Genomic DNA, 5,397 nt, shown 5'->3' on the forward strand with positions numbered 1-5,397 from the left:
AACTTGAGTTTATGCCAAAGAGTTCAATTTGGTCTCATCTGACCACATCACCTTCTTCCAAGCCTTCTCTGAATCATTTAGGTGTTCATTGGCAAACTTCAGACGGGCCATCCTGAGCATGGGGACCTTGCGGGCACTGCAGAATTTCAATCCATTACGGCACAATGTGTTTCCAATGGTTTTCTTGGTGACTGTGGTCCTAGCTGCCTTGAGATCATTACAAAGCTCCTCCCATGTAGTTCTGGGCTGATCCCTCACCATTCCCATGATCATCCTTACCCCACGAGGCGAGATCTTGCATGGAGCTCCAGACAGAGGGCGATTGATGGTTATTTTAAATTTCTTCCATTTTATTATAATTGCATCAACAGTGTCTCCTTCTCACCAAGCTTCTTGCTGATGGTCTTGTAGCCCAATCCAGCCTTGTGCAGGTCTACAATTTTGTACCTGATGTCCTTTGAAAGTTCTTTGGTCATGCCCATGGTGTTGGAGTGGTTGGAAAGGAAGAGATTGATTCTGTTGACATGTGTCTTTTTTACCCATAACGAGCAGTGATTGGGAGTACTTTCTTAAAGTGACAGGACTAATCTGAGTGCCTCCCGGGCAAATAATCAGTCTGTGGGAGCCAGAATTCGTGTTGGTTTGTCGGGGATCAAATACTTATTTCCTTCGATCAAATGCAAATGAATTTAGAACTCAATACAATGTTTTTTTTCTGGACTTTTTTTATTTTTTATATTCTATCTCTGTTTGTTAAGATAAAGGTACCATAAAAATTATAGACCTCTCACTTCTTTGTAATTGGTCAAACTTACAAAATCAGAAGGGGATCAAATAATTATTTCCTCCACTGTATAACATGCAAATTGAGAGAAGAAGGTATACATTAAAAAACAGCTTTTGAGAAAGTTCTAACATTAGCAGAACTTTGACATAAAATGTAAAAAAAAAAACAGTCCATCTAGAATTTCTAATGTATGTCACATCTTACATATGTCTTATTTCAGTTTGCCAAAATCATTTAAATCTGATAATATTCATATCTAATAAGAATATTGTATATGGATTTTTTGTATTTTGTACTCTGGATCTTTTACTTGGTTTGACTGTCATGCACAGGGGTGGGCAACTGGTGGCCCCCATCAACCCTCAATGAGGCCCTCAGGTCAATTTTTACATATCAGTTAATTGGAAACATGAAGAAAAGATGACAAAATCTGCCATGAAATCATGAAAACAAGAAATATTGCCCATCCCTGTCATGCGTGTATTAAGTTTCAGATTAAAGATATAAACATTTAGTAAAACATTTTTATTTCTTTTCCATATGGGTGTCTCCGCCACCTTGACATATTTCAGCACTCAATGGAGATGCGTTGTTTTTGCAGAGTTTATGCTTCAGGCCCATACTTCAGTTACTGTCAAACTGGTTTTCATCTGTTCAGTTGTTGTTCAGCTGCCGTTTTTAAAAATGACTGGATACGTAACCCACTGTTAAATGTAGGGAGGCAACAGTCTTATGAAGGGCATCATTCATCTTGATAATACAACTTCTAACCTTGATGACTTCATGAAGCTTCTTACTCACTTTTTTGACGCTTCTTGTTATGACAGGTTGTCTTGTTTTCTGAGTAAAAGGTTTACTTTTTTTTATTTGGATTTCCGTCACATCACAGAGATTTCACTGTTTGAGTTCATGCTCTGATATAAAACCCCATGTCATATATCATACTTTATCAATCTATGATCCCATCAGTTAAAAAGCACATGTTCAGTTTGATAAATCTAGTTTAAAATAGTCCTCCATTTAGAGGTAGTACAGTGCCATCAAAATATATTTAAATGCCCAAAAATAAATGTCGTCATTCGGTAAGCATGAGCTATTTGAACAGTTTCAATTAAATTACTGTAGACATGGTATCATATATGCTGAAGCTGTGAGACACAGAGTTGATGAGGTGAATTTAATGTTGTCTAAAATTATACTCCATTATTTTAAAATCATTACTTTTTTAATCTACAAAGTAACAAGTGAAACTGAAAAAAAAACATTGAGGAATAAATGGAATAGAATTAGAATCTGAAATGTAAATGTGTTAAAGTATAAAGTCACAAAATAGTACCAGTTAAAATGTCTACTTCAAAACAATCTTTAGTTAGGTATTAAGCTCTTTTACCTGCTTTTTGTAAAGTGTGTCAAGATAACACTTGTTATGAGTTGAGGTTGTACAAATAAAAATTGATTGATTGACTGATTAGACTAAATGTACATGTTTCCTTCGTGCCTCCATTACTGCGTGCCTGCAGGTAAACTAACCCCACCTTAAGTCAACATTTTGTCCTCAAGTGACTTCACTACATTTCATAAGACCATGTAACCTTGGCACACCTGACTGTGAGAATTTGATCATCAGTATGAACATTGTAATTATGTTCCTGTCAAACCTCTGGCACCAAAAAGTTGTTTTGTTATACACTCCCTGTTTGGTAACATATAATTATCACATTCTTGAGTGACTAGATTAGTTTGATGTTGGTAGTGAGACATGATGACAATATAAATATTCAGAGGTTTTTATGACTGAGTTAAGTGACTTCCAGAAGAATTCATATGATAAACTTAACACAGAGTCTGTTTCCTCTTTTTGACTGTCATGCACAGGGGTGGGCAACTGGTGGCCCCCATCAACCCTCAATGAGGCCCTCAGGTCAATTTTTACATATCAATTAATTGGAAACATGAAGAAAAGATGACAAAATCTGCCATGAAATCATGAAAACAAGAAATATTGCCCATCCCTGTCATGCGTGTATTAAGTTTCAGATTAAAGATATAAACATTTAGTAAAACATTTTTATTTCTTTTCCATATGGGTGTCTCCGCCACCTTGACATATTTCAGCACTCAATGGAGATGCGTTGTTTTTGCAGAGTTTATGCTTCAGGCCCATACTTCAGTTACTGTCAAACTGGTTTTCATCTGTTCAGTTGTTGTTCAGCTGCCGTTTTTAATAATTACTGGATACGTAACCAACGGTTAAATGTATGTCTATTTACTCTTTTTGTTGTTTTAATCCAGTACCAGAGGACTCACCTTATGGCTAAAAGGTTTTATCAGTAACCATGTCAACATGAAACTTGTGAAGACCTGTGTCATCCTTCTCCTTCTGACTGTGTTGTTCTTTACAAGAAATATGGACCTGCTGCAGGTCGGACAGAGACAGAGACAGAGAGAGAGAGAGGGAGACAGAGAGAGAGAGAGACAGAGAAACAGAGACAGAGACAGAGAGAGACAGAGACAGAGAGAGAGAGAGGGCGAGAGAGAGGGAGGGAGAGAGAGGGAGAGGGAGAGGGAGAGACAGAGACAGAGACAGAGACAGAGACAGAGACAGAGACAGAGACAGAGAGAGGAGAGAGGGAGACAGAGACAGAGACAGAGACATAGAGAGACAGAGAGACAGAGACAGAGAGGGAGACAGAGAGACAGAGACAGAGAGAGAGAGAAAGAGAGACAGAGAGAGAGAGAGAGAGAGAGAGAGAGACAGAGAGAGAGAGAGAGAGAGAGAGAGAGAGAGAGAGAGAGAGAGAGACAGAGACAGAGACAGAGAGAGAGAGAGAGAGAGAGAGACAGAGACAGACACACAGACAGACAGAGAGAGATAGCTTTTGTAAATATGGGTGATTGAGTGATAAGTAAGAGTGAAAATGGATGAGTGTGTGTGGGAGTAAATATGTTTGTTTCTGAGGGTACATGTGTAAATGTGTGTCTGTGTGGTGCTGTAGCAGTGGGTGTAATGGATCTTAAAAGAGCTGTTGGTTTGAGGTAATAAAGGGGTATGGACATGTGATAAGGGTACAGGGATGGACTGAGTCTGTAGGACAAGAAGAACAAAAAAAAGATTATTTCATCCACAGCAATTTCCAGGATTTCTCAAATTGTAAAATCCTGAGCTGTAACGTCATTGGGAAGATAAGTGTGACATGTAATGAAAACAACTTCCTAAAGGACCTGTATTCAGTCACATTTAGCATGTAAACTGCATGAATGTTACCAAAATAGGGAATAAACTACTAAACTGGTCAACAAGATCAAATCAAAGCCACATCACAAATAGAAGCCAGTGAAAATACAGCTCCCACTGGCTGTCATGTTAGGAGCATGCCAACTAAGCTATGCTGATTTAAAGCAAAGTCTATTATGTAGTAGTCTAATGTTGGGATATATAGAAGCCGTAGGTTACTAATCTGGAGAAAAATGTCAGAATCATCGATGTCATTTACTGATATAACCAGTTATTCAATAGTCCTCCTATACTGACCATAGATAAAATACCTCCCCTGACAAAAGTTAGGATTTATTAAATGGCCCTTTGTGTACAAAAGATAAAAAGCTAAAACAGAAATGGCCTGGCAGGTGTTGCGGTGCAAATAGTGACCGCGTTAACTGGAGACTTTCAGCCGAACGCGTCTGTTGGTGTCCTGCTCACAACGGAATAGAAACGGATAGAGCCTCTTTTATTAAATCAGAGCACTTTAGGCTGTAAGACATCAGATGACACAGTCACTGGTCACACCGTAACACCGCCAGTTAACACGATCACTGTTTACACAGAAACAGGTCCAAATACTGATCTATCTAGTACTGGGGGATATACTGCTTCAACCTTAGCTAGATATAATATTAGCCCAACTTTATCAGGTTTAATTTGAGAAAACGTTAAAGTAGAGATAATCTTTAAACTAGCTGGGCAGCTAAATGCTATTGCTAAATGCATTTTCATTACGTTACTACTTCAATTTCCTCTCATGTTAATAAGCTTGGCTCTCTACCACCAAATGACATGTATTTAGCATGAAAAACAGTCATAGGCAACCTCAAATATTTCAAACTTAGGTGGCACAGGCGTGTACATTTGACGCTGAAGACAGGCAATGCGTGACACTGACACACATCCTCTAGTGGACCAACGTGTCTATTACACGTATGTTAACTCTCGCAGCTGCAGAAAAGTTTTCTCTGGTGCTACTTATTTCCGTTCTTTTCCCCTCGGCTCACTTCCTCTCCCCCTGCGCCACATCCTGCCTTTATAACCTCGGTGATTGATCCTCACCCATACATTTTGTGCATCAATGGAATATTTGATGCCATAAATGATACAAATGTTTCAATACTTTAGGCCAACACATTTTTTTCTTTCTTTGAAACACCTTAATTCATCTTTTGTTTTTCAGACACTTAAACATTTTGTGGCACTGTCATGAACTCCCGGATCGTTAGTGTTTTGTGGTGTAACACTTCCACGTTTTATGTCAGGGAGGGAGTCACACAGGAGCAGTTACACCCTGATTGATCTCATAGATATTATGACCTACAACAAACCACCACTGACACATGAT

Source organism: Labrus bergylta, chromosome 23 (genome assembly GCF_963930695.1).
Source record: "Labrus bergylta chromosome 23, fLabBer1.1, whole genome shotgun sequence".
Lineage (NCBI taxonomy): Eukaryota > Metazoa > Chordata > Actinopteri > Labriformes > Labridae > Labrus > Labrus bergylta.